General features: G+C 42.7%; 1 protein-coding gene across 1 annotated transcript in view; it reads left to right on the top strand.

Annotated features, from left to right (window-relative positions):
- RNF180 (ring finger protein 180) overlaps positions 1-23860 on the top strand; it is a 497847-nt gene that overhangs the window by 288362 nt on the left and 185625 nt on the right. The window contains exons 2-3 of the mRNA XM_074952619.1: positions 11737-11830; positions 13010-13137. The gene's annotated coding sequence lies outside the window, so the exon portion shown is untranslated. The remainder of the gene's footprint in view (positions 1-11736; positions 11831-13009; positions 13138-23860) is intronic.

Below are 23860 nucleotides of genomic sequence, written 5' to 3' on the forward strand. Positions count from 1 at the left end.
CATGTCTAGTTGGCAGCCGTATCAAGTGGAGTGTCCCAAGGGTCGGTCCTCGGGCCGGTTTTGTTCAATATCTTCATTAATGATCTGGAGGATGGTGTGGATTGCACCCTCAGCAAGTTTGCAGATGACACTAAACTAGGAGGAGAGGTAGATACGCTGGAGGGTAGGGATAGGATACAGAGGGCCCTAGACAAATTAGAGGACTGGGCCAAAAGAAATCGGATGAGGTTCAACAAGGACAAGTGCAGAGTCCTGCACTTAGGACGGAAGAATCCCATGCACCGCTACAGACTAGGGACCGAATGGCTCGGCAGCAGTTCTACAGAAAAGGACTTAGGGGTTACAGTGGACAAGAAGCTGGATATGAGTCAACAGTGTGCCCTTGTTGCCAAGAAGGCCAATGGCATTTTGGGATGTATATGTAGGGGCATTGCCAGCAGATCGAGGGACTTACGAGGAGAGGCTGAGGGAACTGGGATTGTTTAGTCTGCGGAAGAGAAGAATGAGGGGGGATTTGATAGCTGCTTTCAACTACTTGAAAGGGGGTTCCAAAGAGGATGGATCTAGACTGTTCTCAGTGGTAGCTGATGACAGAACAAGGACTAATGGTCTTAAGTTGCAGTGGGGGAGGTTAAGGTTGAATATTAGGAAAAACGTTTTCACTAGGAGGGTGGTGAAACACTGGAATGCGTTACCTAGAGAGGTGGTGGAATCTCTTTCCTTAGATATTTTTAAGGTCAGGCTTGACAAAGCCCTGGCTGGGATGATTTAGTTGGGGATTGGTCCTACTTTGAGCAGGGGGTTGGACTAGATGACCTCCTCAGGTCCCTTCCAACCCTGATATTCTATGATTCTATGATCAGTGATTTAGATGATGGCATAGAGAGTACACTTATAAAATTTGCGGACGATATCAAGCTGGGAGGGGTTGCAAGTGCTTTGGAGGACAGGATTAAAATTCAAAATGATCTGGACAAACTGGAGAAATGGTCTGAAGTAAACAGGATGAAATTCAATAAGGTCAAATGCAAAGTACTCCACTTAGGAAGGAACAATCAGTTGCGCACATACAAAATGGGAAATGACTGCCTAGGAAAGAGTATTGCAGAAAGGGATCTGGGGGTCTGTAGCAGGGCGGTCACCCCGCTCCAGCTCTGAAAGGGTTAAAAGCCAGTCCTTGGAGAGGGCTGGGGCTGAGAGCCAACCAGGAAGAGGTGGAAGGCAGTCAATCAGAGCTGGCCAAGCCGGTATAAAAGAAGGCAGACTAGAAGGGGTAGTCAGTTTCTCTCCAGCCTTGGAGAGAGAGGGACCTGCCTGCCTGAAAGAGTACCTTGGATGGTGCAGTGCTGGGGAAGGGCAGGAGGAGCTGGGGGAGCTCCAGCCTGTCAAACCCCCAGGCAGAGGCCTTGCTGTCAGGGCCAGAAGAGCTATTGGGGCTCTGGGGAGGCAGCCAGAGGAGGAAGAGGCAAACAGGTCCAACCCCCTGGCCAATGATGCTTGGCCACTTCAGATTGCAGTTTTCCCTTGAGGGAAAGAGCTAGATGAAGACTGGAAGTGGGTCACTGAGGCAAGGTGGGTTTAGGGGATTAGGGTTCCCCAGAGAGGGGAGGACCCTGAGTCTGAGGGCACTGCTGCGGGGCAGTACCCGTGAGAAGGGGCCCCATGGGCCAGTGAGGGACGTGGGGCCTGAAGTACAGTGGTGGAGTTTGACTAGGAAGCAGGTACTGGTAGGGAGACACTGGCCAGCAGGAGGCACTGTGAGGCTGGGATGAGCTAATTCCCAAGGTAACCAGCAGGAGGTGCCACAGTGTTACAAGGTCATAGTGGATCACAAGCTAAATATGAGTTAACAGTGTAACGCTGTTGCAAAAAAAGCAAACATAATTCTGGAATGTATTGGCAGGAGTATTGTAAGCAAGACATGAGAAGTAATTCTTCCGCTCTACTCTGTAGTGATTAGGCCTCAACTGGAGTATTGTGTCCAGTTCTGGGTGTCACATTACAGGAAAGATGTGGACAAATTGGAGAAAGTCCAGAGAAGAGCAACAAAAATTATTAAAGGTCTAGAACAGTGGTTCTCAAAGCCGGTCCTCCACTTGTTCAGGGAAAGCCCCTGGCTGGCCGGACCAGTTTGTTTACCTGCCGCATCCACAGGTTCAGCCGATCGCGGCTCCCACTGGCCGCGGTTCGCCGCTCCAGGCCAATGGGGGCTGCGGGAAGGGCGGCCAGCATGTCCCTTGGCCCGCGCCACTTCCCGCAGCCCCCATTCGCCTGGAGCGGCGAACCTCAGCCAGTGGAAGCCGCAATCGGCCGAACCTGCAGACGTGGCAGGTAAACAAATCAGTCTGGCTTTCCCTGAACAAGCGGTGGAGCGGCTTTGAGAACCACTGATCTAGAAAACATGACCTATAAGGGAAGATTGAAAAAATTGGGTTTGTTTAGTCTGGAAAAGAGAAGACTGAGAGGGGACATGATAACAGTTTTCAAGTACATAAAAGGTTGTTACAAGGAGGAGGAAGAAAATTGTTCTTCATAACCAGTGAGGACAGGACAAGAAGAAATGGGCTTAAATTGCAGCAAGGGCAGTTTAGGTTGGACATTAGGAAAAACTTTCTGTCAGAGCGGTTAAGCACTGGAATAAATTGCCTCGGGAGGTGGTGGAATCTTCATCATTGGGGATTTTTAAGAGCAGGTTGGACAAACAACGGTCAGGATGGTCTAGATAATACTTAGTCCTGCCTTGAGTGCAGGGGACTGGAATAGATGACCTCTCGAGGGTCCTTCCAGTTCTATGATTCTATGACTCTGTTTGCGTGCCCAATTCTGAGATTTTTGTATGTGTGAGAATTTGGACATCAGACAATTATTCGTGCACAATTGTACTTGCATCTTTTCAAGCTACTGTTTCAAAATTTGACCCAAATGGTCTGGAAGGAGAAAAACAAGTGGAGCAAGAAACACAGAAGCTTAAAATAAGCTTGGAGACATAAAAAATAACTCTTGTCGCCTAGAATAGGAATCTGGTGGGTGAAATCCTAGTGCCCTGAAATCAATGGGAAAACTTCCGCTTGACTTCAGTGAGGCCAGGTTTTCACCCAGGATGTTTTATCAAAAATCCTAATTTGTCCCAGATATCTGTTTAAACTACTGACTCTGTACAGTGGCCAGCAGCTTGTCTAGTCAGGGCTGAAGATGACTACTGTAACTCGGATCAGTCTACATACTTACAATATACCTTTTCTGTTGCAAAGAGATACAAGGAAATTGAGCTGCTGGGATCATTTGGGCAGCCACCAGGAAGAAAAGTTTTTCTTTTTAAATAAATGAAAAAAAAAAAGCACTAAATGTATTATGATTGGCAAACAGGAGCTGCCAATCTGATATTTTTAGAAACAACAGTAAGAAAAAGACTTTAGCTGCACGGATCCCATTAAGAAACCAACTAAAATCTGAGATGGGGGGCAAAGAAACAGGAACTGTAGGGGGCAATTATGGATCCGGCAAGTTTTGTCCTGCTGTTTTCAACACCTTTTGTAAAGAGATTACCGCCCAAATTCAGCAAGGCACTTGAGCCCTTCCCTAACTTTGAGCATGTGAATAGAACTAGTGACGTCACTGCTTGCATGCTTCAAGTGAGGCACATGTTCAAGTATCTTGCTGAAGGGGGGGCCAAAACAGCAAGTATTTTAGTTCCTCATTGTTACTGAATGCCGTATCACACTTGAGTAGAATGTAGGCCCCTAGTCTGTACTCCTTACTCATTTTGATGGGAGTTTTGCTTGGGTGAGGAGTGCTGAATAGGGCCCTTAAATCTTAAAACCGAGTCGGTACACTCAGGATTCTTTACTGCACACACATTAGAACTGGTTGAAAAATGAAAAGCCATTTTTGCAAAAATGTTTGACATTTTGAAAATCCAGGAAATTTTGTTGGGATTGAAAAAAAATTGAAATAGTCTAGTTTATAAATTGAAAAATTACACTCTCCAAAAGACTTACTTGCAAAATCTGGAAAACAAAATACCGCCCACCATTTCCATTCTTTAACCTAATAGTGTTTTACTGGTAATTTGCTTAGGAAAAATAAAACTCTTAGCCAGACTGTGGTCCACCACTCGTGCTGCACAAAGGAGAGTAGAGAAGTTCACTAACAGGGCAATTGGCGTCTCCCCTTGCGTAGGTGAATCCAGGGGTGGCATAAGGGCCATTTATTTGGCTCTACCCCACTTGCTTCTGGCCCCATCAATGTAGGGGGTGGGTGTTAGGAGTCAAAGGGGGTGTGGCCAGAGACTGCAGTGCTCCAGTAATCCTGAACTGGTGGAAGAGCCTCTGTTGCAAGAGTGTCTGTAACTGTACATATGTAAATAGTTAATAGTTCAAATGCTGACAGGTTCCACTCAAGAGCATGTACTATAGTTCCTAGATTTCATAGGACCAAAAACATATTGTTGTACAATGTAAATAGCTTCCTCTTTTCAGCTCTTTCCATGAAGCCTTTCGCAGCCCCTACAGGACATTCCATCTCAAACTAGAATGCCCCCGAGGCTGAACCAGTTCCCAACTGCTCTAAGGACTGGGGAAGGCGGAAAGGTGGTGGAAAGCCCTAAATGCTGCTCCACCTACCCTTTCTGTCACTTGGCAGGGCTCAGACACACCTGGAAATGTTGTACAATCTGTGAAATTGTGGTGGCTTCCTCCTCTCTGCCACAAGTTTGGTGAATCTGAGCCAAGGAAGGTATAATTTGTGCAAGACGTTGTGAGAGCTGCCATGAAAACCACACATTGTCCCAGATTTGAATCCTTTTGGTGATACTAAACATTTGGAAACAACAGTGGAGGTCCAGAAGAATTCTACCTGGAAAACATTTAAAAGTTAACCTACCCTCAGCCTATTGAGTGTGGATGTAAATTAGTCATTCCGATACAGGAGTAACAAGGATGGCTTTCACACTGGAAAAGAAACAAGTCTTCAGTGCCCAGATCAAACAACAAGCCCAGTGATCCGGCTGACTTGAGCTGATAAAACTCAGAGCTGAGTTGCGAAATGGCCAAAATTCCCCATGTCTTCTTGTGACTAGTACTTGGAAAAGCTGGGCAAAGCAATATAACCAGAAACCTTAGTAATGTAACAAAAAGGGGGGTCAGGAGGACCCTGTCACTAAATAACAAGCAGTTAAAGAAAGTGTTAATACCGTGACCAAAGTTTGATGTTAGATGTTTCTTAGTTGGAGTTACAAAGAAGTGCAATAAAAACCATTGACTGGAATTTATATAATCCAACAATAATGAAACTGGTAATTTTAAAGAGTAATCTTTCCATTAAAAAGGAAAAGACAGGGTTTAATGTAAATGGGTTATAGTGCTCACATGGAACATGCATAAGTATGGAAGCCTGGAGGTAAAAAGCAGGAGAACCCATGGCTAATTATCTGGTTCTCAAAAGAAATGCTAATGCATCTTCAAAGACGATGATTAAGACACTCATGATGAAATTACATCAAAGGAAAACTGTTCCAGTCTATACTCAGTAATCCTGTCGCCTAAGCCCTGCAGGCACAGAGGCACAGACAGTGGAACTGGTGCAGTTTTGCTGGGTGGAGGGACCAGGATGCAGGAAACCCAGATGGTGCTGTGCTTTGCAGGGTCTTCATCTCTCAAACAGTAGGTGGGGTGTGGTGTAAGGCCAGAGTGGGGATGGAAGTTTGTCTGATGGACCTTTAACAATGTGGATACATTGTGCAACCCGCTGTGTGAGTGAGAGGTTCACAGCTGCTCGGGGGGTTGCTGCAGCCATGACAATCTTTTTGTCGGTGCTCCACAGTTGACTTCAATGGGAACAGAGTTAGGCCAGGGCTGTGTTCTTTTGAAAATCTCACCTCAGTGTTAGGAATGTACTCACTGGGGAAATGTGAGCTTTAGGTATTAAATTATGATTCCCACTGTTATTTCCAGTGTGAAAAGATTGGCAATATCCAATGGCACCACCCAATTCTGCAGCTGCAAACCTACAAAATAAGGACCAAGACAGGAGGCCCAAGATCTAGTCACAATTGCACACTTACAGTTTCCTGTGCAATTGCCACATACGCACACACAGCCAGCTGGTGCCTAAATGGACAATTACACTTGCAGTTGACCAGTTTGTCTGCTTACTAGCAGTAACTGCATGGACAAACGTGGGTGTATAAACTCATGTCTCCTTTGTCATGGACTTCAGGCCTTTTTTATCTTGACAATTTGTCCAAAGCAACTCAGCATCTGAAGTTCTCTCTGCTGGAATTAGTGAGGGCCCCATGAATGATTATGATGTTGGACTAGAGCTACGCATATTCATTGCACTGTTCTATAGCCCCCGTCAAACTGCTCACAAAGTAGTATCCCCAAGGCATTTATGAATTTACATTAAGAAGCATGTTTTATTCAGCTTACTAACTGATAGTCTGCAGAAAATTACCTAAATGGAACCTGGCTTGTCATTGACTAGCCTTTTAAACAGTGGTGACTTTAGGCATAGGTTCTAGTCATCCCCCACACTTCCTCATTGCCTGTCTTCATGCCTGTGGCCAGTACTGGCCAGTTGGAAGACATCTTTCACTCCTCCAGCCTGAAAGTATAATCTGTTTCTGCCTGCAGAGAGGCACTATGCAATGCTGGGTGGTTCTTGCTCAGCCCTTATGCTACAGACCCAGGCAAGAAGAATTAGGGGCGATGAAGGGGATCTGAAAAGTGGGAAATGGACAAAGAAACCTGGAAGGGGTTCCTCAGGGTAATGGGGAATCTTGGAAATGTTTGCCTGGTTCTGAGTTTCATCACAAACGTTTTGAGCAGAGCATCTGCAGATTCCCCGGTAACATGCTGCCAAGAGCATACTGGAGGGAGGGTTGCTTTATCTTTTATCTTAACACATAGGATTGACTTTCCATTGGTTATAGGACTTGGGGGATTTTTATGTTTTGCTTCAACACCTAGAGGGGATTTTTTTCCCAAATGACAAAAAAGGAAGTTGATTGAATTTGCTTGACAGTGACACTGAACTTGGCTACAGATTAGAAGCCTTTGGCAGCTTCACTGAAATTAGCAACATTAACAACATAAAAAAATGTTTGGTAGATGGATATGACAAGACCTCCCCCATCCCTGTACATATTTGTTGAAGTAGCTTCAATTTGGTTAGTGAAAGAGCATGTTGGGAAGTAGAGAAAAGAGACTATTTTCATAGATTCATAGTTTCAGGCCAGATGGGCCCATTAGATCATCCAGTCTGAGCTCCTATATCTCACAAACCATTACCCTTTGCCCAGTCTGCATGCATGGAGTCTGTGATGGGGTGTTTATCCCACACTTGCCCTGAAAGGGTTAATGCAAACTGAGAAAGGGGCTAAGTTACCCAACAAGCTGCAGCTGAGGGGAATCAGGTAGCTCAATAATCCCCTGATTGAATGAGGGAGCCCAGCTGAGGAGGAACAAGCTGGGTTGGATTTACAAAGGCAGGAAATTAGTAGCAGAAAGGAGGCTGCTAGGAAAGCTGACAGTCATGCCCTGGGAGGAGAGTTTAGGGACTGCAGAGATGTATAGCCTGCCGTTACTTCCTAGGAGGAGGGAGTAGTGAAGTTGGCAAACCCAAAGAGAGAGGGAGTGCCAGATGGTAAGGAAAAGGCTCCAGGAAAGACAGTAAGGTCCAGGAGGGAACAGACCTTGACTTCTGGCGAGAGGGTCCCTGAGCCAGAATCTGGATTGGGGGTGGGCCTGGGTTCCCCTGCTAGCCCCTGAGGAAGTAGCGTTATGAGGCAGTGAGTGAAAAGATTGCCTGGGACTGTGGAAGAAACCCTTTGGTACTGCAGAAGGGGAAAAGTGACCTGGCTGGAGGGCTGACTCACAAAGAGGTAGCTCCAGGAATGAGAGAGAGGCTGTAGTAAGAGAGAAGGCTGGAGAAATGGTGTGCAACTATGGGATGGGTTGTTGACCTCATGAAGCTAATCCCCAGAATGGCAAGAAGCAGCCACCATCCTAGCAGTGAGTAAAGCACCCTATCACAAAGCCCAGTAACTCGTGTTTTTGACTAAAGCATAATTTATGCCTAGCTAAAGCATCTCTTCTGTAAAAGCACACAGTCTTGATCTGAAGACTTCAAGAGATGCAGGATTCGCTACTTCCCTTGGTAGTTTGTTCCAATGGTTAATCACCCTCACTGTTATGAATTTGTCCTTAATTTCTAAACTGACTTTGTCTGGTTTCAACTTCCAGTCACTGCTTCTAATTTATGGGAATTAGAATCTTCTTTATAATTTTCTTCCTTCCAGTGTATGTTCTGGAGTTTTAGCTTTAGGATATTTCAAAGGACATAGTCAATGTATTTTAATAACTTCACACCAATATTTTCTCCCTATTTGAATATCTCTTTGGAAGTTTGCAATACATTTCCTCACTATTCTCTCCTCTTCTCTGCCCATTTATCAGTCATGCACACTGGTTTGTTTTAGGGCTTCTCACAAGCACTGAACTGCTTCCACTGGTTTCATTGTTTAGAGTAAAAAACAAACAATCATTCATTTTTGAAAATAAAAACGTTAAAAATGACGACTGTTGTAAGGAAGAAAAAGCATATCCCATTTTAAACCTTTCAGCTTGTGATGCTATAGTTACATGAAAATGAATTCCATGTTACTGCACGTTACAGATACATATTTAACCCAAACAACCACAAAACCCTTTGCTTTTTAAAAGTATTTTTGGTAGTGCTCAATATTATTGAGATCACTTTGCAAAGCAATGACTTTGGAATCAGATAGCAGGTATTATTTGCGCTAAGCAACACCAGAGCTGGTGTACAAGGGGTAAAACCAAGGAATGGGTTGAGCTAGTACTCAGTGGAGTGTTATGCCATGCCAGCACAGATCTGTTCTTTCAGAATGTAGGTTTAAAAATCTATCCTTTCAAATGTGAATGAATGACCATACAGTATTGCCTTATTGAGTCTATAAGCAGACAGATTGAAACAACAGCCCCCAGAGAGGTGTGAACTGCTGTACTCCTCTCGCTATGTTGCTCTCTCTGAAACCTAATGATGACAATTTAAATATCAGCATGGCTAGCTGTTTCACGGCTGACCATTTGAGGAGAAACAGCTGCTGAATGAGGGACACCTGCAACTATGGATCGAGTCTGGGTTTGTGGGAGTAGAATGCTGCCACTTTATTTCCCCTGTGTTGCCCCCTGGGTAAAGTACTTATTCATCAACCGATATCTACATGTAGCATTTAGAACTCGGAGGCATCTCTCTCATATGCTTTCATTGTCTGGTCCACTGCCTACTCTGCGACAAGCTGAGAATGGCGGGCAGGAATCCTTCCTTTGAGTTAGGAATTGTTAACAGAGCAGTCCTATGTCACTCTTCAGAACCAGTGATGATAGTATCTTCTCTAGTGCTAACTGCAATAGATGCTTTATGCTGTTCTTTTGATTTCTCTACTAATTAGCGTTGGCTTTTATCTTTGTCAAAGGGAAGTGTTGGCTAACGGTTAGAGCAAGACTCGCTTGTGCATGCGTGCTCTCTCTCTCTCTCATATGCACTTACATACCCCGCCCCCGGCTGAGAACACTGCCTCCACAGCACTGGTGCTGCTAGACCACATCGGACCAGGAGTTCTGCTAGTTGTAAGATGACCGAAGGCAAAAGAGATCCACAGAGTTCTATCAGTCTCTCCTGCCCTTCAGCCCTAGAAAAATGTTAGTGTTCTTAAAGGAACACACACCCCATCTACATATATGCAAAATTTCTGGGGTTACACCTTGTGAAACATAAATGTAATGGTATATTTTTTTTCCAATTTGTAGAATAAACACACAGGGCCATATTAAGGCCAGGTTCACATTTATTTCCACTAGTGGAATGCCAGGAGCAGGGCCCTGGAGGCAGAAAGTCAGGCAGTGGCCGAAGGCAGCTACAACCTGCTCTCCACATTTTTTTTTTTTTTGGGTGGGGGGGAAGTGTATATAAGGAGCCAACATAAACCAGAATGTTAAATGCACTGGAGAGGGAGTAGACGCAGCTAGGGTAGCTGGGAAATATGCTGATTCAGCACATCCCATAAGGATCCCCTCCTCCCCCACCACCTGCAGATTCTAGAAGTGCCTTTTTCCAGTAAAAAAGCCCTACAGGGAGGGCAGGTATCAAACTCCCTCTTCTGCCTGTCTGATCAACTCCCACATACATCAGTCTGGCTAACTTGGTAGCTGAGGTGTAAGTTACCTTTCTCCCGCAGCTTCAGTAATATGGCCTGCCATATAGAATATTTTATTATCCTTATCTGTTGCTTTGAAGCTTTCCACTTTTTCACTGTAGAGTTTCTGTAATTGATTCCATCAATTTTGTTCAAGTTCCTTCAGGTTCCATTAGCATTTGCCCTTGGAACATATAATTTTTATGAATAGATCTCTGCATACATCTTACATTGGATTATGCTTGATCGCTGGTCCCTAAAAGTTTACCACAGTTACACTCATTTACTAAATCTGGTTTGTTCCTTTGGTTTAAGTCAAAATAGTTTCTAACTTCATTGGTTGCTCAAAAAACTATAAAAGAAAATAGTCTTGCATACATGCAGAAATATGGTTGCTTCATTTGTCATTTTGTGGTATTTAATGTAGTCAGATTCAGGATCATTGAATTCTCCAAAGACTAGTGAGTGTGGTTCTCTTCCCCCCCCCCTTTAGGAAATGTTTACGTATTCTCTTATGCTTTTTGCCAAGCTATACTTGCATGTATATTTACTATGCATATAAAATGTGCACATACAATATATTTGTGTATACATGGGTTTACACTTATGTATTCATTGTACGTATGTATATATAAAATGTATATTACATGCACATGTGTGTCTGTGTGTGTGTTATATATAAACACACACACACACACATGCATTTATTTTTATATATATATATATGAAACATTTGACTTCAGATATCTATCACATATTTACTCCTGCTATATCAGTTTGCACTGAAGTGATGAGTCATCCCTGAACTAAAGCCTGATTAAGCCACATGCATTGATGAAAGAAGAGGAGTACTTGTGGCACCTTAGAGACTAACAAATTTATCTGAGCATAAGCTTTGTGAGCTACAGCTCACTTCATCGGATGCATTCAGTGGAAAATACAGTGGGGAGATTTATATACACAGAGAACATGAAACAATGGGTGTTACCATACATATGCATCCGATGAAGTGAGCTGTAGCTCACGAAAGCTTATGCTCAAATAAATTTGTTAGCTTCTAAGGTGCCACAAGTCCTCCTTTTCTTTTTACGGATACAGACTAACAGGGCTGCTACTCTGAAAACTGTAACGAGAGTGATCAGGTAAGGTGAGCTATTACCAGCAAAAGAAGAAAAAAAACCTTTTGTAGTGATGATCAAGGTGGGCCATTTCCAGCAATTGACAAGAACGTGTGAGGAACAGTGGGGGGGGGAGGCGGGCGATGGCCCACCTTGATTATCACTACAAAAGGTTCCTCCCCCCCACTCTCCTGCTGATAATAGCTCACCTTACCTGATCACTCTCATTACAGTATGTATAGTAACACCCATTGTTTCATGTTCTCTGTGTATATAAATCTCCCCACTGTATTTTCCACTGAATGCATCTGATGAAGTGAGCTGTAGCTCATGAAAGCTTATGCTTAAATAAATTTGTTAGTCTCTAAGGTGCCACAAGTCCTCCTTTTCTTTTTGCAGATACAGACTAACATGGCTGCTACTCTGAAACCATGCATTGATGAGTCAGTCTTGTGCTAGGCTCCAGCCAAACCACAAACCAGGAGCTGGTCTGGTGAGTATCAGGGCATGCCTATAAACTTCACAGGAGAAAGAGCCACTCAGTCTGCCCAAGATTACTTCATGGCTTGGAACTCTTCCCTGCCTGACAATGGTGACAGACTCCACAGGCCTGTTCCGACTCTAGCCTGGTTCCCAGCCCTGCCCTGGCTCCCAGCCCCATTCTTGCTTTGTTCCAAACCTGCTCTTGACTCCTGATTCTGGGTTTGACCTTTGGCTTTGGTTCCTGGCCTGGTTCCTGCCACCACACCAATCACTAGACCTGATTGCCACTGCTCCAGCCACTAGGTCTGACCCTCCAGGTCTGTTTCTTTTAAACTTTATTTTTATACAAAATATAAACACATAATGAAACAAAACCTATAAATCCATGCACAGATGGAAATAGCATATAAATAGCAAAATTCAATATATTTTTTTTTTTGTAAAAGATGAAATAAAAAACAAAAAAAACCTGAACCTGTAGAGGTCATGCAGGACCTCAATCAAAGTGACTGAATAGATAAATGAGAACATAACCTATGAGTATTGGACTAATCTATACTAAATTGCAAAAGTCTCAATACTTCCACGGGTGACCAGCCACCCTCCTTTTTCCAGGAGTGTCTATTCGGCAGACTTATTTTTTCATTAATGCAGCAGTGGAGAGCTCACTAAGCCAATTTGTGTATGAGGGAGGAATTGCAGATTCCCAGTTGCTCAAAATAATTATTTTAATGGCCAAAAGAATTATTGCCATCTTAATGTTAACTGGCAATACCAACTCATGCAGCACCCCTGAAATACACACACTTGTAGAAGGAAAAAAAAACCAAGAAACACTCTCAGTTTTTTAGAGCATTGACTATGCACATTTGAGAGCACATGGATTGTTTGACAGATACAGAGGATGTGTGAAAGATTGGCACATGGCTGTTTTAGACACAGTGAATGTTCGAAATGTGATCTAGCCTTAAAAGTTCTGGAGTCCAGTAATACGTGTTTAAGAACAGGAAATTTCTTTCACGTTAAGCCAGATGTCCTCCCAGCTTTCTGTTGTGATAGTAAGGAAAAGTTCTTTTCCCCATTTTTCTTTGAGACTGAGATTGAGGGGGTAATACAGAGCATTAAACCGCCTGCAAGTAATTCCTACAAAGTGACTCTTGTTTCCATATTTCTTAACATGCTCTTCTAGGGGTGAGAGAGTTGAAACAGACCAGTTGTCCCCTATCCTTGCATGAATCCTTGACCATAGCTGCTGAAAGAGGGAACTGTGAGGCAATGGTAGCTGATATTTGTTACACTGGCCTCCTTCGATTACAGGTATATCATCTGGTATTATAGCTTTAATTTTTAATTCTTTTTTCTATTCAAATTGTCTTATGGAGTTGACCTTGATCATGAGGCATGGGTTATCCTATAGTGGTGCCAGAAGAGAATTCGTAGAATTGGATGTTGTAATCATTTTAACATGTTGCAGGATGCCCCATGTATATGCAAAGATTGGCTTTTTTCCTTAAGGTTGTGGATAGCCTCTTAAACTTATCAGTTACTGATAATTACATGTCCACAATTCCAACAATTGTGAGATTGCACTCAGCTGAATAAGATGATCTACTTTTGATCCTATCTTCTTACATCCTAATAATTTACCGATACGTTTTCATACAGTGAGGTCCGAAGTCTGTGTGGCTTTTTATGTATGCATTTGTAGGGCTACTTCTCTGTGCATAGATAGGCTATTTGCATGCATAAACGATAGTCAAGCACCTAAATGTCCATGTGCCACTGTAAATGCAGTACAGGCATGCAAATGCATGCTCAAAACGTCATGTTCTTTAGTTCTCGCTTTGTCCATAATGTCTGTCAGTTATGTTTAGACAAATGGCAGTTACCTTGCTTCTTTCTTCTTTTTCTTTAAATGCTGTATGTTTATATTCCTTTAATTTATGTAGCTGAAACCATCGGTGAATAATACCTTGGCCTTGTAATGCTTTGCAAAGAGATTGAGTGTTGAAGGTGGGGTCATCTCACAAGTTCTGTAGTAGAAGGAATTTTTTCCTCCACCCCCCGCAAAAAGGAGTGGGGTCAGCTTATATCCATTAGTCTGTCTCTAGACCCACAGAGAGCCCTCTGCAGGCCCAGTGGCCCACATGTTGGAAGGGAACAGAAGAGGTAGGAGAGGGGGATCATTCCCATCTCCAGCAGTCAGCTGGGATTCTGGGCAAAAAGGAATATAACCCCAGTCTGTGTTACATTTTGTGGGCCCCTCTCTATACTGTGAAGTTCAGCTGAATAATAATAGCAAAACTAGGGTGCTGTGATGCGTGGTTTGTCAGGCTGATATTATTCCTTGCATTTGTGTAACATGGTCTAAAATCTTAGACCGCTTGTCTGCTTTACCCTCTAAGACCATCTGTCCTTTCTTTATGCTGCATAAATCCTACATAATTAATACAGTGATGCAATATGAAATTACTGTACTAGTTGGTGCCCAGATACCACAATGATGGGCAGACTAGAAATATATAAATACGGTGTTGTAAATCTATCCCTGTTACGTACTATATATTATAGAATTATGTATGCGTTTGTACATTATGGGTTTTATTCCCCACCACACTGTACTTAGTATATTCATTTACACTTGTACAGAGTGGGTGCTAAAATGATTCCAGATCAGAGTAGTAGCATTTTATGTCCACTCTGTTTTAGGAGTAAACCAATACATTGTGGAAAATCGAGAATCCAGGCCTATATTTTTTCTTTATCTTCCTTACCTTCTGGAGTTTTGTAAAAAGTGAGAATTTCCCTCTTTATTGTATTTCAATACCTCTTAAATATGGCTGTAAATCATATCCACCTCAAGGCTGTCAGTCATGCTTGTTATGGAAGATGAAGCACTTACGGGTTGCAAGCGATGTCTTTTGAGACATCACTCTTTCAGAATTGCTACCCCAGTATTTCCTAACTGTAAAAATAACTCACCCAGACCACACTTGCAGATAGTTCACACAACTTTATCAGAGCCTCTCACACAGATTTATTCAGTTATTCCTCTTATGATAGTCTCTGTAATGGAAATAACTTTCAGTAATGAATTGCTTTCATCAGAACCATCAACACTGCATGAAGTGGTTTAAAATAAAATCCAGTTAAGCTCGTACAGCAGGCTCCAAAATATTCAGTTTCAACTGAGTGCCCTTGGAGCGAGTATTGTAATATACTGTATATGGAGAAGACATCAAAGATCCTGATCAGATTTTACAGTAAACAAAACAATTAAAAATAAAAATTAGTTACCAGGCTAATGTCTGTCAAACAGATGAATGCTTACACTTCTCCATGACATTATATCCCCACACATTACAAAAGAAACGAAATTTCAGTTCTAATCCAGAACAAGTACCAAAATCTAGCAAAACTGTAATTTGTGGGATAGCAGAAGGAATGAAGGGCCACCATATTCTCTAAAAATCCAACAACCTTTCATAGCACCAGAGCCACACCGCTCACCAAAAGGACTTTTGGTTTCAATTCTGTGATTTCCCACCCAGCCTCTCTCAGACCACAGCCACCAGCAGTCCAGCTACTGAGGGAGGGGAAGCCCATTATACTGCTCCCCCTCCGCCTGCCCAAGAAACATTCAATCCTGACCACAGTGCACTGTCTGCCCACAAGAGAGGCAGTAGTTAGTTCTATGGTAGGCAGGCCACTTAGGGTATATCTACACTGCAGCTGGGAGCCATCCTCCCAGCCTGGCTAGACAGACACACACTAGCATGCTATAAATAGCAGTGTGGACATTTTGACACTGGCAGAGGCTTGGGCTAGCCACCTGAGCTCAAGCCCACCCTGCCTCCAGAGTCTGAGCTCAGGCAGCTAGCCCAAGCCTCCGCTGGTGCTGCAATATCCACACTGATCACTAGCATGATTCCCCACTACCCCAAGTCTGTCGACCCAGACGCAGGGTAGCTCTACCTTTAGAATCCAAGCAACATGGGCATGTCCTGGGTGGCCAGCAGATCCTTTGGAGTCATCCTGAGGGCTGTGAATTGCTCACTGGGTGTACATGTGCCTCACATTGGATTCCTTGAAGGCCTGCTCCATTACCCACTCAGACACAGCTGGTGCCTTGTAGAATCCTATTGGCGTTGCAGTGAACTGCCACAAGCCCCGCCCCTTGGTAAAGGCAGTCTGCGCACAGCATGATGCTTCTACCTCAGCTTACCAGCACCGATTCTGGAGACTCAGCCAAGTGAACCATTGGGAGCTACTCATGCCTCCAGCCTACTGTCAGTGCATGGGATTGGGTGCGAATCCTTGTGGGTCACATCATTCAAGTGTCAGTGAATGACACTGAGCCATGTCATGCCTTCCTTCTTGCCTGGCAGTACCCTGGGGGATGCCCAGGGACTGCAGGATGGTTCAGTAACTCCCGAAATTGCCATCCAACAAATCTTCTGTTTGGCCTCCTCTCTGTGGAGCAGGCACATGTGACATGGGACTTGCTTAATACGCTAGGTATTACCTGTGCTGATCTCACATTTAACCAGGCTAGGTTGCCCCAAATCATCTGGCTGCTGGGAGAATGCCTCTCAACTCCACAACAACTGCTATAAAATCATTCTTTGACCTTGTCAGCTGAGTTACTGCATGCTGATGCATCTCCAATGAGCCTGCCAGAACCCACGTGCCCTCTGTTTTGAAATGGGACTCCACTATCAGCAGACAGACATCCCTTCTGACCATTCATCACCAAAATATAAGTAGGTTCTGCAACAGCATGAAACAGCTAATAAGTTAATTTTTGTTTGTTTTTTGTGTTTTAACACAAAAGACTTTCAACAGGCAAAGACTGTTGCCAAGCAAGTGATTGGGCAGAAACAAGCAAAACTATCAATGTAAAAAATATGGAAGGAAATATTTCCCTAAAGCAGTGAGAGAGCACAGAGAAAATGCAGCGTAAAGCACTGAAACTTAGGCAATTAAGCAGAGACGAAACTAGGGAACAAAAATTCACTGAGAAGATTTCCCAAGAAATAATGATATAGGGCTTTTTTCTTTGTAAGCAATTCCCATCAGTGGCTATTAAGAGCTTCCTACTCAAAATAAGTCTCACTTAGAATCCTAGCAATGAAAAGATAGTTGACATGTTTTCATACATGAACTAGTTTCCATAATTTCTGTATTTTATTCCCTTTAGCTCACAGCTGAGTAAACTCTTTCATCAGCATAACATTTTCCTAGTAGAGTAATAGAACTGGTCTAATTTTTCTTTTGTCAGTTGAAATTCACTTATGAAGTCTATGGCTGGATCTCTTTTTCCCTCTGTTTTATCCAACCTGACCCTCTCCTGTGCTATTCACCAGTGCAGAGTCATAAATTTATAGGGTCCATACAGCAGAACTCCCCATTGATTTCAATCTCCTAGACCACTCCAAGCTCTGAAAACCCTTTCCCCTCTGTGAAATGTATCACCCGTTTGTCAACTCAGAGCCGGTCACCCTACTCAATTTCAAGTCAGTCAATTATCTCATACCCCTTAAATTACTTGACCGCCATCTTGCTTACATTTGCCCTTAGAAGCATATTTTTTGACACAGCTGTGTGTGAAGAGAGCTTTCTCTGTACCTGAGATCTGAGTACCGAGGCAGTTACTTATTCCATACTCTGCTTCCTTAAAATTGGAGTGCGCATTTTAGTCATATGCAGGGACAGCAACTGTCCCAGATCACAGCCAGATACCATTTCAGCTTGGCTTAAAGAAAAGGGACAAATCCTGTCCTTGGCATTCCTGTGCCATAAAGCCTGGCTCCCACAGATTATTTTATCTTGTAACAAAATGTAATTTTTCAAGCTTCAGACATATGTCATGACTCATTCTTGATCCCAGAGTTACAAGGAACCCTCTGGGAAAGTCCTATGCGATGTAATAAGGAAGAAAACATATAAATTACTCTCTTGAATTTCATAGAGAATGGTGTCCTTTCTAAAGGGCTTTTAAAAACAATTCTATAGAATTCTGTAGAAGGAATTTCTTCTCCAATTCTACAGGGTGGTTTAAAGAAAAAAAGTCCTATGGAAAGATTATATTTTCCCCTTTATGGGACTTTCCCATATAAAACAGTTCTGGGGAAAAGAATAGAATCTGACAGTAGAGTACACTGAATTGTGAAGGATTTTTTTTTTAATCTGAAGCAGATGGAGTTCATAGGTAGCTAAGGCAGTGGTCCCCAAACTTTTTCCATCTTGCAGCCCCCTTCCCCCATAATGTAACCTGTCCACACCTGTGGTCGGGAGCCATGGGACCTGGTTGGGGAGCTGGGGGTGGGGCCAGCGCGGGAGTGGGGCCAGAGGGGGAGTTGGGTGGTGCTCCCTCCCTGTCCCCCAAGGGGGCTGGCCCAGATCCTGCTGAGTCCCTCTGAATGTTCCTCTGCATCCCTCTAGGGAGGCACATCCCACAGTTTGGGGACCACTGAGCTAAGGCATTTAATACTCAAAAAATTATCAGAAAGCTTATTCTTATCTATAAAGTTGGGAAATCTAAGAATTCTATCATCACAGGGTTTCACTAAGTTTTCCATAGCCTCAGGCTTACTGTGTTCTAAATTCAACATGAGTTCTCAACATGGGGGGTTTGAACGGGTCCCCCGAGGTGGCAATCATCCCCCTTTTCTTGATAGCTAGATGAGAGAGGAGATGGGTCCCAAAACCTTTTTTCTGATGTACTGGGGGAGTCCCAGAACACAAGGATAAAAAACATTATTTTTGGTTGCTGATTCTGTTTGCTGTTCAAGATTTCTCATTTTAGGAGAAACCAAATCTAGTCTTAACCCAAAGGACCTACTTTGCAGTGATTGAATCCAGAAAAATTATTTTCCAGGGAAACTTTTGACAGCAGCTATATATATATATCTCTGCCTAGAACCTCAAAACTCCTGTCTGCTAACTTGCCTAGGGCGTTGCAGCCTATGGGACAATGAGAGAGACTGGTGCTGGCGTGGGGCAGGACTATGACACTGCCTCCTCCCCATGCTTCTCTGTCCCCTTTATGGTGACATGCACTCCAAAGGGCAGGGAAGCCCTTGTGCAGTTGCTCAAAGGGTCTCTGGTGCACCCCATCACCCTTGTGCAGACTCTCACAATGGCCACTCACAATCTGATCCTCAGCTTTTCTTGCACCCATTTGAGAATCGGAACCCAATCTGGTCAACTACACAAAAGGTCGTTTGCATGTTGAATTGAGGTGAGACATCCATGTTGTGTCATTTTCTATAACAAGAGCTGTGAAGGCCCCAGGCTGGACAGCCAAAGGAAAACAATTCCTTTTATGGTACATATTGCATAAATCTCTTGCCCTTTATCACATTATATTATACTGTGTATTGATTGTATAATTTATAACATAGGATGACATGATTTATGCACTGTGCATCACACAAGGTTCTTGACTGGTCACCTTACTGTCTAGCCTAGGGCCTCCCTAGCATAATGAGAACACATGTGACATGGATGATTTCATCCACTCAGATGCACTGCAATAGACTGCAGAGATGATTGAAGATTACAGTGGTAGTTGCATATATTGTATGCTTCTCAAACAGTCCCCACTGTGCAAAGACAGGCTGAGGCATTCATTACTCTCCAGCGATCTTTTTTTTTCAACATTGTGCAATCCATTGTAAAGCACCAGCAGCTTGTGGAAATGCTTGGGATTTGGTGGGTCTCCTATTTGCTTTCAACATGGGCTATTTACAGAGAAGATTCCACTATGAACAACTAACTATCCCATGAACTTCTGCTGCTTTTCAAAGGATTACATTAGTTTAATGTCTGTCTGATGCTATTCTGACATGCTATGGCATGGCATGACATGTTACACACTACCACTACTGACATCACATGAACTTTGTAAAAATAATAAGAGAAATGAAGAGAGAATTTTCAAAACAAAACTTTCATTGTGAAGCAAATTTTTTGAAGTTTCTCCAAAACTACATAGTTGGAAAAAATACTTTTATTAATTTCAAAACAATTGTTTTCCATGGGAAATTTTGTCAAAATGTATACGATTTCAGGACAAAAACTGGTTTCTTCAGAATGGTGTTTTCCGATGGAAAACTGTTCTTATGAAAATTTTCTGAACAGCTCTTACTGTAAATTCAAACCCTACCCTTGGGAGCAATCTGAGAACGATCTGCAGGCAAGTTGTTACTGTCTACCTATCCGTCATAAATATAAAGGGAAGGGTAAACACCTTTAAAATCCCTCCTGACCAGAGGAAAAACCCTTTCACCTGTAAAGGGTTAAGAAGCTAGGATAACCTCACTGGCACCTGACCAAAATAACCAATGAGGAGACAAGATACTTTCAAAAGTTGAAGGGGGGGAGAAACAAAGGCTCTCTCTGTCTGTGTGATGCTTTTGCCGGGGACAGAACAGGAATGGAGTCTTAGAACTTAGTAAGTAATCTAGCTAGATATGCGTTAGATTCTGATTTCTTTAAATGGCTGACAAAATAAGCTGTGCTGAATGGAATGGATATTCCTGTTTTTGTGTCTTTTTGTAACTTAAGGTTTTGCCTAGAGGGATTCTCTATGTTTTGAATCTAATTACCCTGTAAGGTATTTACAATCCTGATTTTAGAGGGGTGATTCTTTTTACCTTTTTCTTCTATTAAAATTCTTCTTCTTTGAAGAGTCTGAATGCTTTTTTTCATTGTTCTTAAGATCCAAGGGTTTGGGTCTGTGGTCACCTATGCAAATAGGTGAGGATTTTTATCAAGCCTTCCCCAGGAAAGGGGGGCGTAGGGTTTGGGAGAATTTTGGGGGGGAAAGACGTTTCCAAACAGACTCTTTCCTAATAAAATACCGGTTAGACGTTTGGTGGTGGCAGCGAAAGTCCAAGGGCAAAAGGTAAAATAGTTTGTACCTTGGGGAAGTTTTAACCTAAGTTGGTAAAAGTAAGCTTAGGAGGTTTTCATGCAGGTCCCCACATCTGTACCCTAGAGTTCAGATCGGGGAAGGAACCTTGACACTATCTAAGAGGGTATTTTTAACTTTTGGGAAATGTGCCCTCCTAATTTGTACAGCTAAATTAAGAGGAGCTCACTCTGTTCGAAAAGATAATTTATACATGCTCTGTGTAGATATTTGAGAATGATAGCTGAGCATGTTGTTAGTTTTCCACCTGTAGGGGGGATTATTACAGCACACAGCCACCATTGATTAGTCAATTAACATTGATTAACTAGAGGGAAGTTGAAAGACAGGATAATGTAATCATATTTCCAGTGTGCTGAGGATCAAGGAGTTCCTGATCTGCAGCCCCTAGTGTGAGCTTATAACTTTTATGGTGCAGAGCTAGGGAATATGGGAGATTGGAGCAGTGAGGGGGCATGTGGGAGCAATGCTGGGGGGGATTGCGAGAATTCAAGGAAGGGAGGGGATTAGAGGGTGGAATAGATGAGGGAGTTCAGCTGTAGAAAGGGGAGAGGGGATTAGGAGAAGCAGATAAATGGGGATGGGTTGTAGGGGAGAGGTCGAGGGGCTCAGGCCATGGGGAGAGGATTAGGAGAGTGGTGGGACACTGGGTGTGGGGACATGGGAGAGTGACAGAGGCAGAGGGAGGTGATTGGTTCAGGGGTGCCTGTCAACTCCACATTTTCTCATCCCATGTGTATGCTGGAAACTGATAGGGCTCTGAGCCTCTCTCCCTGCTCTTCCATGTGAGTTGGTGCCCGAGGAAGCCCTGCCCCTCTGGGGGTGGGATCTGAGCCCCCCTCCCTAATCTCTTGTGTGAATACAGCTGGAGTGCATGAGGAGAATTCCAGTGGCTATTGCCAGCTCGAGGAGGCAGAGTTAAAGTTAAGTTAGCATGTACCTTAACTCTGTAATTCCTGGTTCTCATAGGTTTAAGTTTAGCTGAACTGAACATTCTGGAAGGGCACAAAATACCAACAGGCAACCTTAACTCTGCTCTTAAGGTGTGTTTTTTGTGGGGGGCAGGGGGGACTGGTGAAGAGAGTATATATTGTCAAATCTGCCACTTAAAAAGGTTTATATCCTTACTATTACGTCAATATTTAAGTACTCCTAAAGCCAACGTTAATTTAGCTAATTAACATATGTATATTAGAGGCTCTATTATTCTGTCGCTAGCTTGCTGTTTTGTTCTACTTGTGTCATTTCAGCAGAGGAATTGCAGTGTACTGTAGTACTGGGGTTCTCTTTCTTCTGAAAAAAAAATGTCCTAGGTGTCCACGATCATGTTAAAGTATCTCAGTGGGATTTCTCTCTCTAGCTAGGTATTGATGCTGTGCTCATCACTTTAGTATGTCAGCATCAATGTTTTCATTACATATCCACAAAATGGAGAATGGATTTTAAGGGAGTAAAAAATATTGCAGGGAGCATTACTGGATGTTTGTCCATCTCACAGAAGTTTACATTGTGGGATGAGGGGAGGGAGAGAAACTGCATAGATATCAGAATGGTAAGTAATTCTGTAATGCACATGAGCACTGAATTTACAAAAGTCATCTGGTGGTCGTTACATGTCTTGCAGTGTAACAAATCTTGGGGAAACCACAAGCTGAAGTTACTCAAACACCTGCACAAAATTCATCTCTTTTCTGTCCATTTAGATTAAAGCATAGCTGTGGGGGATGGGGAAAAAGTTGGTCATATGAAAGGGATAATTTATTTGGTCTTTAGGAAAAAGATGCATGAAATTCATGATTACGGGGCCCTGTACTCCTGGGACTAGTGAGGTGATGTCTGCCTTAGCAAAGCATTAAAGGAAAACTGTATCAATTCAGATCCTCATAGCCTTTTCTTCAGATAAAGATACAAGCAAACAGACCCAAGATTACTAATCTTGTTACAGGTAAACATTTGCCCTCTGTGCAATTTAACAGTTAATATTTGTATAGTAAAGTATGATCTAGTGGTTAATGCACAGGACTGGGAGTCAGGAGATTCTGTTTCTGGCTGTGCCATAGACTTTCTATGCAACCATGGTCAAGTCACTTAATCTCTCTGTGCCTTTAATTCTCTATTTGAAAACTGAAGACAATTACCTACCTCACATAAATGTTGAGAGACTTAATTCATTAAGGTTTTAGAAAGTGCTTTGACATTCTCAGATGAAAGTTACTATGAACCTATCATTAACAATTATAATTGTCAATTGTCATTATTGTAAATTCACTGATATCCTTCTAGTGCCTGTGGTAAGGAAGCTCATGACAAGGCTGAACAGACTTTAAGAAATCATTATATGCAGACTTGATTGGATTCCTCTGAATCTTGGAGGTGTATATATATTTCACTTCTTGATCATAGAGAAATCTGAAAATTGAAGGCATTTGTATTGCTTATTAATGTTGTCACTTTTAAAACTTGTCCCTAATCATTAATGAATTAAATCTTAGAGCTACTGTGTTGCCATGGTACCTGATTTTCAATATTTCTTTTTATGTCTGTCTCATACTCTTCAGTCATAAAGTCAAATTAATTTTCTTTCCTAGTATCCGTTAGAACCCCTGTATCCCTATAATCAGAAACTGCAGTACAGAGATAGCAAGTTATTACCATATTATGGAGATATTGCTATGATTGTAGAACTATAGGCAGACAGACTGCTACAAGAGGCTGCATTAAGTTTGCTTAAGATATGATGGGTTTACATCTATTTGACAATCTTAAAAATATGAATCCTTTAGAAGGTTCTAAATGAGGTGACCTGTGTCGTTTTACCAAAGGAGGTACACTGGTGTCTTTGCTAGCTAGTACTGTGGTGGGGTACGTTTAGACCAGGATAAAAGATGTTGGCTGACACTTTCACCAACAATTTTTAAAACCCTGGTGTACGTAGGGGTGTACATTCCCATCGGGGAATCCGAGGGTTCATCTTGACCAGCTAATACATGTTAAAATACAACTTGTGCTGTCTACACTAGGGTTTCAAAATGTATTAACTAACATGTCTTTTTAAAACACCTTTTATCCTATTTTAGACATACCTGAGCTTCTGTAGCGGTA

The sequence above is a fragment of the Natator depressus genome, chromosome 5 (assembly GCF_965152275.1).
Source record: "Natator depressus isolate rNatDep1 chromosome 5, rNatDep2.hap1, whole genome shotgun sequence".
Taxonomy (NCBI): domain Eukaryota; kingdom Metazoa; phylum Chordata; order Testudines; family Cheloniidae; genus Natator; species Natator depressus.